This window comes from Tamandua tetradactyla, chromosome 1, assembly GCF_023851605.1.
Source record: "Tamandua tetradactyla isolate mTamTet1 chromosome 1, mTamTet1.pri, whole genome shotgun sequence".
Lineage (NCBI taxonomy): Eukaryota > Metazoa > Chordata > Mammalia > Pilosa > Myrmecophagidae > Tamandua > Tamandua tetradactyla.
In genome coordinates, this window is record NC_135327.1 from 65,056,034 (window position 1) to 65,069,613 (window position 13,580).

Genomic DNA, 13,580 nt, shown 5'->3' on the forward strand with positions numbered 1-13,580 from the left:
AAGGAATCAGTGAGGAACTCACGAAGAAATCACAAAGAACCAGGAGACTGCTGCTGCTGTTCTCACCAGAGGGCTGCAGCCAGACCCTTGAACACAGATGGCCAGCCCCTGACAACAGTTATGGGATGCCTTCCTCTCCCACTGCAAGAGCAGGACAGGGAGCCCATCCACTCTTCTGCCATCACTTAACAGTAAAGGAGCCCCTCCTCTCACAGGAGCCTTGGAAGGGAGTGTGTGAGAAGCCCTCAATAGCCCATCACCATTCCACTAGCTTCGGGGAGAAATGCTTTCAACTCTGGACTCAGAGGTTCTGAACCCTCAATGCTGGGACTGAGGCAAAGTTAGGGCCTCTTCACAGTCCCTGGAACTGAGTCTGATGGGTTCAGGTTTTCCTCCATGTCAGCAGGTAGAATTTCCTTCTAGTAGTGTCACCTGCAGGACCCAGGCTAATGGTGCTTTGGGTACTCTGATACCCGGAGAGCATGGCCACTGGGCTCAGCCCAACTGAAGCCATGTCACTGTCTTGATGGTTCCCGTGACCACAGTAGTCATTACTTCACTCCTGACTGTGGGTCTATGGGCCAAGCACCAGAAGAGGCCCTGGGAGTTAAGCAGGGAGTGGGAAAGTCAGGGTTTTCATTCTAGTGTGGAGAAAGGTAATACCAGCAAATAAGCCCATTCCAGGTAGGTGTAAGTACTAGTAAGAAAATAAGACATTGGTTAGGGAGTCAGGGAAGGGAGCAGCCTCTTTCAGTGGGAGTCAGGGTGGCCTCTGTGACATCTGTGTGGAGACTAGCAGAGCACAAAGGAATCTATGTGAGAAGTTCCAGGGAAGAACATTCCAGGTAGAGGAACCAGCAATAAGAGCCTCAAGAACAGCAGAGGCAGGAGTGGAGGGATGGGCTCCCATTTAATGCAGAGGGAACACAGGAGAGCTAGGAACACAATAGGACTGGTTTCAGTGTCCTGTTACAGCCCTGGAGGCCAGGTGGAAGCTGGAAACCTGGCAGCTTAGCTTGGCTGGGTGCAGGGGCACAAAGAGCAGTTCTACTAGGGGAGGCTCTGGAGGAGGGATCACTGGCCCAAGTTGACAGGACACAGAACATGGACAAGCAAAGGACATCTGAGAGGCATCAAGACAGCTCAGGAGAGGTAAGGGCTGGAGAGGCCAGGCCCAGCTTCTGGACCTTGGCTCTTGCTTTACTTTTCTTTTATTCATTCAACAAATACTCAGAGCACTTCTGTGTGCTAGGGTCATTCAAGTGCAGTGAACACCAAACAGGATAAATTAATAAAAACAGAAACAAAAAATCCAAACTATTGAAATCTGAAAACCAAGAAACAAAACCTAAAATCAGCCAGAATGACACATTTCACCAAGGGGATCAACTCTTCAAAAGACTGAATTTCACATCAGAAACCATGGAGGCTAAACGGAAGTGGAACAACATTTTGTAAGTTAGGTTTGTAACATACTCCCCAGAAATCTAAAGCCAGCAAAAATTTCCTTCAGGAATGAAGATGAAATAAGGACTATCTCAGATGAAGGTAAACTAAAAAAACTCATAACCAAACACCTACTCTAAAGGAGATGCTAAAGAAAGTTCATCAAACAGAATGGAGAGGATACCAGAGGGAACAGAAGAACATCAGGAATGTAGGAAGAGTAACAAAAATGGTAAAAATCTGGGCAAATATAAGAGATTATTATTTGCCTCCTGAGTTATTTAAATATTTATGATCTGAATTTAAAGTTTATTGTCTGAAGGGGGTTAAATTATATGTAGATGTTATACATCTACAACATGGCAGGAGAAGGTAAAGGGGCCTACATGATGGTGAGAGTTCCATTTGCAGTAGTAAAATATTCACTCTTAAGTAGACTGAAAAGGTAAGTATGTATATTGTACAGAATAACCATTAAAAAATGATAAACAGAGGTAAAGTCAGAAGAAAGGAAATCAGGAAATGAAAAACAAAATAAACAAAAAAGCAAATAGCAAAATGGTAGATGTAGATCCAAAGATTTCAACAGTTACATTAAACAATAAATGGTCTACAACATACCAGATTTCATTTAAAAAAAAAAAAGAAAAAGCCCAATTCTATGCTGTCTACAAGAAATTCAGATAATGATATACATAAACTAAATGTAAAAGGTAACAGCCCATTCGTTCTAGGTTGCTAGCTGCCGGAATGTAACACACCAGAGACAAATTGGCTTTTAATAAAAGGGGATTTATTTCGTTAGTTCTTCAGAGGAAAGGCAGCTAACTTTCAACTGAGGTTCTTTCTTACATGGGAAGGCACAGGGTGATCTCTGCTGGCCTTCTCTCCAGGCCTCTGGGTTCCAACGACTCCCTGAGGTGATTTCTTTCTGCATCTCCAAAGGCCTGGGCTGAGCTGTGAGTGCTGAGATGAGATATGCTGAGCTGCTTGGGCTATGCTACGTTGAGTCTCTCATTTAAGCACCAGCCAATTAAGTCAAACATCATTCATTGCAGCACACATGCCTCCTGGCCAACCGCAGATATAATCAGCAACAAATGAGGTTCACATGCCATCGGCTCATGTCCACAGCAATATAACTGGGCACCTTCACCTGGCCAAGTTGACAACTGAATCTAATTACCACACCATTCTATGAAGCTAGTATTACCTTGATAACAAAACCAGATACAGCACAAGAAAACTACAGACCAATATCTCTCATGAATAAATGTACCAGAAAACCCTCAACAAAATAACTACCAAACAGAATTCATCAAATAAAAAGGATTATACCCCATGTCAAACAGGATTTATCCCAGGAATGCAAAGTTGGTTTAACATCCAAAAATCAATTAATATACCATATCAATAAAGGACAAAAATCACACAATTATCTCAATAGATGCAGAAGAATCACTGGGGAAAAAAAAAACGCCAAAACCCCTTTAAATAAAAACAGTAAAAAAAAAAAAAAATACTAGGACTAGAAGGGAATTTCCTCAACTTGATAAAGAGTGTCTGAAAAACCCACAGATATCATCATAGTTAGTGATGAAAGACTGATTGCGATAAGGAACAAGCCAAGGATTCCATTCTTGCCACTTCAATTCAACATTGTTCTGGAAGTTCTAGTCACAGCAATTAGGTAAAAAAAGAAAAAGGCATTCAGATTGAAAAGGAAGAAGTAAAACCATCTCTATTCACAGATAACATGATCTTTTATATAGAAAATCCTAAGGAAGCCACCAAAAGTCTATTCAAATTAATAAACAAATTCAGTAAGATTGCAGGATACAACATCAATATTTAAAAAAATCAATTGTATCTCTAAACACCAGCAATGAATAATCCAAGAACGAAATTAAGGAAACAATTCCACTCACAAGTACCATCAAAAGGAATAAAATATTTAGGAATAAATTTAACAAAAAAAAGTATAAAACATCCTCTGAAAAGTATAAAACATCACTGAATGAAACTAAGGGAGAGCTAAATAAATGGAAAAGCACCCTATACTCATACTGTGAAAGACTCAACATTAAAGTAGCAATATTCTCCAAATTTATCTACAGATCCAGTGCAACCCCTATCAAAATCCCAGCTGGTCTCTTTGCAGAAATTGACAAGATGATCCTAAAATTCATACGGAAATTCAAAGGACCCAGAATAGCTGAAACAATCTTGAACAAAGTTGGAGGACGCACGCTTCCTGACTTCAAAAGACTACAGAGCTACAGTAATCAAGACACTAGTAAGGATGGTACTGGCATAAAGCTGAACAAATAGGTCAATGGGATAGAAATGAAACAATTTGATAAACCCATAAAAAGCTGCTCAACATCATTAGTCATTGGGAAAATGCCAATCAAAACCACAAGATACCATTTCACACCCAATAGGATGATAGATTTAAAATGTTTTTAAAAAGACATGTTTAATTATCTGAAATTGAGACTGTTGATGGACTGCTGATTTGGGGCAATATACATGAAGCATAATGAATGAAGGGGGCTGAAGGATGTACTGACTGAAACGTAGATTGGCGAATGATAGCATATACATATGATCAATACTGTGCTGCTACAAAAAGGAACAAAGTTGTGAGGCATGCCACATTGTAAATGAACCTGTGGGACATTTGGTGAGGCAAAATAAGCCAGGAACAAAAAAGCAATTATTGTATGGTCTCATTTGGAAAATATGAAACAGGGGCCTAGATTGTAAAATCTTATAGCAGTCACATTTAGTCCAGGGTGGTAACTGTTATTTCTGGATTTTGAGGGGCTATTTTATATTTGTATAAGCTGGTATTCAGAGTTAAGAATGAAACTGATCAGGCCAGGATTAAGGTAATTCAGAATACAGAGTTAAGGAAGACATTGTCTATATTTTAGAAACTCATCTACCCTTAGAGACCAAAGTAAGAAAGGTTTATTTTGTCCAGAACCTAAATTTTCTGTTACACTCAACCTGTCTGGATTGATCACTTAAACAATCCAAACACAGGGAGCCCAGAATAATAATGAGAGCCTTTAACCCTATATAGCTTAATGTAATGTCTAGATACATCCCAGAGTATATTAAGCAGATAATCAAAAAATATTAGCAAAGTTTCTTGAGGGATGAGAGAAAAATATAGAATTATTAAACTTTACCACCAGGGAAAACCTAGATACTGTGTCAAGCATTAGGGACATCCAAATAGGCCAACCACTTGATCTTGAGACTTGATCTTGTGAAGCTTACGTATGTAGCGGAGAAGCTTAACCTACTATAGGTATGCCTAAGAGTTACTTCTGGAGGACTTCTTTTGTTGCTCAGATATAGCCTCTCTCTCTTTAAGCCCACCTCTGCGAGTAAAATCAATGCCTTCCCTCCTACGAGGGACATGACAGAGAGAGGTGAAAGTCTCCCTGGCAGCATGGGAGATGACTCCCATAGATGAGCCTGGCTCTGACACTGTGGGATCAACAATGCCATCCTGACCAAAAGGGGGAAAAGAAGTGTAACAAACAAGGTATCAGTGGCTGAGAGAATTCAAATAGAGTCAAGAGGCTACAGGAGAAGTCACTCTTATGCAATTTTCAGTTAGACATTGAGACCTACCATAATTTGTCAGGCCCCAACCAAAACCATCCCAGCCAATCCTAAAGAACACTTAGGGCATTATATAAGATTCTACAAAGGTTCCATGCACTAGTGTAACATTCCAGAAAACTACAACCTCCAGAAGGGTCCCTGGACCAGGTTAAATCCTGAAATGCAGAGAGAACAGCCTCTCCAGAACACCAACTAGTTCCATCCCCCTACTGCATAGTATCAACAGCCCCTTCCAACATGAAAAAGTAGGATAGGCATAGCCCAAACACCCCAAAAGAATAGGAGAAAGATCAAAGGTGATGATGGAGTTATCCAAAGAAGGCAGAGTTTAACAAATGCTATAACTGCTGAATCATTATATTGATTTCTTTTAGTCTCCAGTATCTTAGAACAGCTTGCAGTAAAAATCTAAAATGGTGGAATTGTAACCTATACCAAACTCTGAAATCTGTTCTACAATTAATTGTTGCAATGTGCTTTGAAATTTATTACTTTTGTGTATGTTATTTTTCACAAATAAGAAAAAAATTTCTTCTAGCCTCCAGTGTTTTAGAACAGCTAGAAGAAAAAATCTGAAATAATGGAATGGTAACCTATAACAAACTCTGAAATACATTCTGTATCTACTTGTTGAAGTGTACTTTGAAAATCATTGCTTTTTTTCTTTTCTTTGTATATGTGTTATATTTAACAATGAAAAAAACATTTTAAAAAGATACTAATTATATCTGAAATTTAAGAAAAGTCAACTATCCTGCTTTAATGTGTAATAAGTAGATAGTGTTCTGACAGTACTACAGTTTTTCACCACGTCCCAACAAGTTACCTTTGAGCAATGCTATCCTCATTATTAGATAAGGACGTTTGGTTATTTGTTTGTGTTCTACACAGATCTCTGTTTTGTCTAGTGCTATGGATGTTCCTTAAAACTTTAAACATGGAGTTTTTATTCTCTGTGTCCCTGAACAGACTGGTATCTAGCAACTGTTAGTTGTTATTTTGTTGTACTAAAGTTCAAGTGGCTTCAGAAATCATAACATCCAAGATTTTTTGGTGTCTGGATTTGAAAACCATGGTGCAATCTATATTCAGCAATTGTTTCTGCACACTTTTCAAATAAAAAAGCATTTTTAGCAATTAAAAAAAAAGAGGTTTGTGAAGATGTGAAGAAATTAGAACCCTGCACAGTGCCAGGAATGTAAAATGGTACAGTTGCTTTAAAAACTCATCTTTCAGTTCCTCTAAAAGCTAAACATCAACTTACCTTATGACCCAGCAATTTCACTCCTACGCATATACACACTATGTATATAACTCTGTATTCTGAATTACCTTAATCCTGGCCTGATCAGTTTCATTCTTATCTCTGAATACCAGCTTATACAAATATAAAATAGCCCCTCAAAATCCAGAAATAACAATTACCACCCTGGACTAAATGTGACTGCTGTAAGATTTTACAATCTAGGCCCCTGTTTTATATTTTCCAAATGAGGCCATACAATAATACACTTTTCACCCAAGAAAAGTGAAAACATATGTTCACCCAAAAACTTGTACATAAATATTCTTAGCAATATTTTTCATAATATCCAAAGTGGAAACAATCCAAATGTTAACAGCTGATGAATGGATAAATAAAATGGAACGTGCAGAGCCTGCCATGAAAAAAAAAAAAAGGACAACTAAAAGAATAAAATACCTAGGAATAAATTTTAACTAAAGAGACAAAAAACCTATATAAAGAAAACTACAAAAAACTCTTACAAGAAATCACAGAAGACCTAAATAGATGGAAGGGCATACTGTGTTCATGGATTGGAAGACTAAATATAGTTAAGATGTCAATCCTACCTAAATTGATTTACAGATTCAATGCAATACCAATCAAAATCCCAACAACTTATTTTTCAGAAATAGAAAAACCAATAAGCAAATTTATCTGGAAGGGCAGGGTGCGCCGAATTGCTAAAAACATCTTGAGGAAAAAAAACGAAGCTGGAGGTCTCGCGCTGCCTGACTTTAAGGCATATTATAAAGCCACAGTGGTCAAAACAGCATGGTATTGGCATAAAGATAGATATATCGACCAATGGAATCGAATAGAGTGCTCAGATATAGACCCTCTCATCTATGGACATTTGATCTTTGATAAGGCAGTCAAGCTAACTCACCTGGGACAGAACAGTCTCTTCAATAAATGGTGCCTAGAGAACTGGATATCCATATGCAAAAGAATGAAAGAAGACCCATATCTCACACCCTATACAAAAGTTAACTCAAAATGGATCAAAGATCTAAACATTAGGTCTAAGACCATAAAACAGTTAGAGGAAAATGTTGGGAGATATATTACGAAACTTACAATTGGAGGCGGTTTTATGGACCTTAAACCTAAAGCAAGAGCACTGAAGAAGGAAATAAATAAATGGGAACTCCTCAAAATTAAACACTTTTGTGCATCAAAGAACTTCATCAAGAAAGTAGAAAGACAGCCTTCACAATAGGAGACAATATTTGGAAATGATATATCAGATAAAGGTCTAGTATCCAGAATTTATAAAGAGATTGTTCATCTCAACAACAAAAAGACAGCCAACCCAATTACAAAATGGGAAAAAGACTTGAACAGACACCTCTCAGAAGAGGAAATACGGATGGCCAAGAGGCACATGAAGAGATGCTCAATGTCCCTGGCCATTAGAGAAATGCAAATCAAAACCACAATGAGATATCATCTCACACCCACCAGAATGGCCATTATCAACAAAATAGAAAATGACAAGTGCTGGAGAGGATGCGGAGAAAGAGGCACACTTATCCACTGTTGGTGGGAATGTCAAAGGGTGCAACCACTGTGGAAGGCAGTTTGGCGGTTCCTCAAAAAGCTGAATATAGAATTGCCATACGACCCAGCAATACCATTGCTAGGTATCTACTCAAAGGACTTAAGGGCAAAGACACAAACGGACATTTGCACACCAATGTTTATAGCAGCATTATTTACAATTGCAAAGAGATGGAAACAGCCAAAATCTCCATCAACAGAAGAGTGGCTAAACAAACTGTGGTATATACATACGATGGAATATTATGCAGCTTTAAGACAAGATAAACTTATGAACCATGTAATAACATGGATGGACCTAGAGAATATTATGCTGAGTGAATCCAGCCAAAAACTAAAGGACAAATACTGTATGGTCCCACTGATGTGAACGGACATTCGAGAATAAACTTGAAATATGTCATTGGTAACAGAGTTCAGCAGGAGTTAGAAACAGGGTAAGACAATGGGTAATTGAAGCTGAAGGGATACAGACTGTGCAACAGGACTAGATACAAAAACTCAAAAATGGACAGCACAATAATACCTAATTGTAAAGTAATCATGTTAAAACACTGAATGAAGCTGCATCTGAGCTATAGGTTTTTGTTTTGTTTTGTTTTGATTTTACTATTATTACTTTTATTTTTTTCTGTATATTAACATTCTATATCTTTTTTGGTTATGTTGCTAGTTCTTCTAAACCAATGCAAATGTACTAAGAAATGATGATCATGCATCTATGTGATGATGTTAAGAATTAATGATTGCATGTGTAGAATGGTATGATCTCTAAATGTTGGGTTAATTTCTTTTTTTCCGTTAATTAAAAAAAAAAAAAAAGAGAAGGGATAATTGGAGATGAAGGGATACAGACTGTACAACGGGACTGGATATAAAAACTCAGAAATGGACAGCACAATACTACCCAATTGTAATGCAATTATGTTAAAACACTGAATGAAGCTGCATGTGAGGTATAGGTTTTTTGTTTTTGTTTTTTTTGTTTTTTTTTCTTTCTATTATTGTTTTAATTCTTATTCTGTTGTCTTTTTATTTCTTTTTCTAAATCGATGCAAATGTACTAAGAAATGATGAATATGCAACTATGTGATGTTATTAAGAATTACTGATTGTACATGTAGATTGGAATGATTTCTAATTGTTTTGTTAATTCTTTTTTTTAATTAATAAAAAAAAAAAACCACAGGCTAATACAAAGCTGAAATTGTTTTCAAAGCAAAAAAAAAAAGAAAGTAGAAAGACAGCCTACACAATGGGAGACAATATTTGGAAATGACATATCAGATAAAGGTCTAGTATCCAGAATTTATAAAGAGATTGTTCAACTCAACAACAACAAAAAGGCAACCAACCCAATTACAAAATGGGAAAAAGACTTGAACAGACACCTATCAGAAGAGGAAATACAAATGGCCAAAAGGCACATGAAGAGATGCTCAATGTCCCTGGCCATTAGAGAAATGCAAATCAAAACCACAATGAGATATCATCTCACACCCACCAGAATGGCCATTATCAACAAAACAGAAAATGACAAGTGCTGGAGAGGATGCGGAGAAAAAGGCACACTTATCCACTGTTGGTGGGAATGTCAAATGGTGCAACCACTGTGGAAGGCAGTTTGGCGGTTCCTCAAAAAGCTGAATACAGAATTGCCATACGACCCAGCAATACCATTGCTGGGTATCTACTCAAAGGACTTAAGGGCAAAGACACAAACGGACATTTGCACACCGATGTTTATAGCAGCGTTATTTACAATTGCAAAGAGATGGAAACAGCCAAAATGTCCATCAACAGACGAGTGGCTAAACAAACTGTGGTATATACATACGATGGAATATTATGCAGCTTTAAGACAAGATAAACTTATGAAGCATGTAATAACATGGATGGACCTAGAGAACATTATGCTGAGTGAGTCTAGCCAAAAACTAAAGGACAAATACTGTATGGTCCCACTGTTGTGAACCGACATTCAAGAATAAACTTGGAATATGTCATTGGTAACAGAGTCCTACTGCAACAGACTAGATACAAAAACTCAAAAATGGACAGCACAATAATACCTAATTGTAAAGTAATCATGTTAAAACACTGAATGAAGCTGCATCTGAGCTATAGGTTTTTGTTTTGTTTTTGTTTTGATTTTACTATTATTACTTTTATTTTTTTCTGTATATTAACATTCTATATCTTTTTCGGTTATGTTGCTAGTTCTTCTAAACCAATGCAAATGTACTAAGAAATGATGATCATGCATCTATGTGATGATGTTAAGAATTAATGATTGCATGTGTAGAATGGTATGATCTCTAAATGTTGGGTTAATTTCTTTTTTTCCGTTAATTAAAAAAAAAAAAAAAGAGAAGGGATAATTGGAGATGAAGGGATACAGACTGTACAACGGGACTGGATATAAAAACTCAGAAATGGACAGCACAATACTACCCAATTGTAATGCAATTATGTTAAAACACTGAATGAAGCTGCATGTGAGGTATAGGTTTTTTGTTTTTGTTTTTTTTGTTTTTTTTTCTTTCTATTATTGTTTTAATTCTTATTCTGTTGTCTTTTTATTTCTTTTTCTAAATCGATGCAAATGTACTAAGAAATGATGAATATGCAACTATGTGATGTTATTAAGAATTACTGATTGTACATGTAGATTGGAATGATTTCTAATTGTTTTGTTAATTCTTTTTTTTAATTAATAAAAAAAAAAAACCACAGGCTAATACAAAGCTGAAATTGTTTTCAAAGCAAAAAAAAAAAGAAAGTAGAAAGACAGCCTACACAATGGGAGACAATATTTGGAAATGACGTATCAGATAAAGGTCTAGTATCCAGAATTTATAAAGAGATTGTTCAACTCAACAACAACAAAAAGGCAACCAACCCAATTACAAAATGGGAAAAAGACTTGAACAGACACCTATCAGAAGAGGAAATACAAATGGCCAAAAGGCACATGAAGAGATGCTCAATGTCCCTGGCCATTAGAGAAATGCAAATCAAAACCACGAGATATCATCTCACACCCACCAGAATGGCCATTATCAACAAAACAGAAAATGACAAGTGCTGGAGAGGATGCGGAGAAAAAGGCACACTTATCCACTGTTGGTGGGAATGTCAAATGGTGCAACCACTGCGGAAGGCAGTTTGGCGGTTCCTCAAAAAGCTGAATACAGAATTGCCATACGACCCAGCAATACCATTGCTGGGTATCTACTCAAAGGACTTAAGGGCAAAGACACAAACGGACATTTGCACACCGATGTTTATAGCAGCGTTATTTACAATTGCAAAGAGATGGAAACAGCCAAAATGTCCATCAACAGACGAGTGGCTAAACAAACTGTGGTATATACATACGATGGAATATTATGCAGCTTTAAGACAAGATAAACTTATGAAGCATGTAATAACATGGATGGACCTAGAGAACATTATGCTGAGTGAGTCTAGCCAAAAACTAAAGGACAAATACTGTATGGTCCCCCTGTTGTGAACCGACATTCAAGAATAAACTTGGAATATGTCATTGGTAACAGAGTCCAGCAGGAGTTAGAAACAGGGTAAGATAATGGGTAACTGGAGCTGAAGGGATACAGACTGTGCAACGGGACTAGATACAAAAACTCAAAAATGGACAGCACAATAATACCTAATTGTAAAGTAATCATGTTAAAACACTGAATGAAGCTGCACCTGAGCTATAGGTTTTTTTTTTGTTTGTTACTATTATTATTACTTTTATTTTTTTTCTCTATATTAACATTCTATATCTTTTTCTGTTGTGTTGCTAGTTCTTCTAAACCGATGCAAATGTACTAAGAAACGATGATCATGCATCTATGTGATGATGTTAAGAATTACTGATTGCAAAAAAAAAAAAAAAAAAAAAAAAAAGAACGCAAGCAGCGCTTTCCCTCAGTCTCTGATCTGTAACATGCACCCTACGTCGTTTCTGTTTCTAACCTGCTGTTAAGCCAAAGCCATGCAGAGCAACACAGCATGGTTCAGGCAGTCAAAAACACACAAGTGCAGCAGGAGGTGCTCACTTTCTCCCAGCTGCATCTGCAGTATCTGTAGCTCCTGTTGAGCTTCAGCCAAGGAAAACACCGGTGTCTCACAGCAGCCAAAGAGGAGGGCCAGGGGGGCTGAAAGGCAGGAAGCTGGGTGGAGCAGAGGACAATGGAGCCTGGGGAACGCTAACCAGCTTGGGAATGGAGTTAAAATGAAAGCCTACAAACAAAGTTGGGGAGAAAGAGGACACACATTAGAGAGAAAGTGAGAGGGCAGAATAGGTAATAGATTGAAGAGGTGAAACCACTCCCTGACAGATATCTCCCCAGGGCATGGCTATTCTTCAATGGGAGGTTGCTGGAAGGCTACAGTGATCACTGCCATGGCCAAGGGCCATCATTGCTGCCAGAGAGGCTGGCCTGGCTGACCACTCCTCCTCCCCACCAGGGCCATCCTGCATACATATCCATGTTCATCTGGGAGTGACAAAAAAAAAAAAATGTGATATTATTCATTCAGGAAATACTATTTAGCAATAAAAGGAGCAATGTACTAATATATGCTACAACATGGATGAACCTTAAAACATATTAAGTGAAAGAGGCCAGATACAAAAGACCACAATATTATATGATACTATTTATATGGAATGTCCAAAATAAGCAAATATAATGAGACAGAAAATAGATTATTGGTAGCCTAGGGCTGGAGGTAAGAGGGTATGATATAAAGGGCCTGTGGGATGATGACTAAAGGATATGAGTTTCTTTTCTGGGTAATGAAAATATTCTAAAATTGACTGCGGTGATTGGTTGCACAACTCCACGAATATACTAAAAATCAATGAACTGTATACTTTAAAATGGGTGAAATGTATGGTATGTGAGTTATATCTCAGAATTGTTACAAAAAAGCAATAAAAGGTAATAAATGTAGGTTAATAAAAAAAGATATATAAACACTAATCAAAATAAAGCTGGGATGGCTACGTTACTATCAAGACAAAGCAGACTTCAAAGCAAGAAAATCATCAGGAATAAAGAAGACATAACAATCCTAAATGTGTATATGCATTTAACAAGAAAGCTTCAAAATATATGAAGCACAATCTGATATAACCTAAAAGAAAAATGGGCAAATTTAGTTATAGTTGAAGACTTCAATACTCTCTCAGTAACTGATAGAAAATAAACAAGGATATAGAAGAACTGAAAACAATGTCAATCAACTGTACCCTAACAACATTTATAGAACTATCCACCCAACAATAGCAGAACACTCATTCTTCCTAATTGCACATGGTATAATTACCAAGACAGACCATATTCTGGATCTGAAAGAGACTGACAAATGTAAGAGAATTGAAATCATACAAAGTATGCTTTATGATCATAATGGAACTAAAACAGAAATGAGTAATAGAAAGATAAAGTATCCAATTACTTGGAAGTTGAACAATATTCTTCTAAATAATCCATGTGTCAAGGAGGATATCCCAAGGGGAATTAGAAACTACTGTGAACTGAATGAAAATGAAAACACAACATCAAAGTTATGAGTTACAGTTAAAGCAGTGCTCAGAAGGAAATTTGGAGCACATTATGCA

General features: G+C 37.2%; 1 long non-coding RNA gene across 2 annotated transcripts in view; it reads left to right on the plus strand.

Moving 5' to 3' along the window:
• Positions 1–13,580, plus strand: part of LOC143648270 (uncharacterized) — a 23,200-nt gene continuing 9,620 nt past the window's right edge. For both annotated transcript variants that reach the window (XR_013158479.1, XR_013158478.1), the window contains exon 1: positions 1–1,152. This is a non-coding gene — a long non-coding RNA (uncharacterized LOC143648270). The remainder of the gene's footprint in view (positions 1,153–13,580) is intronic.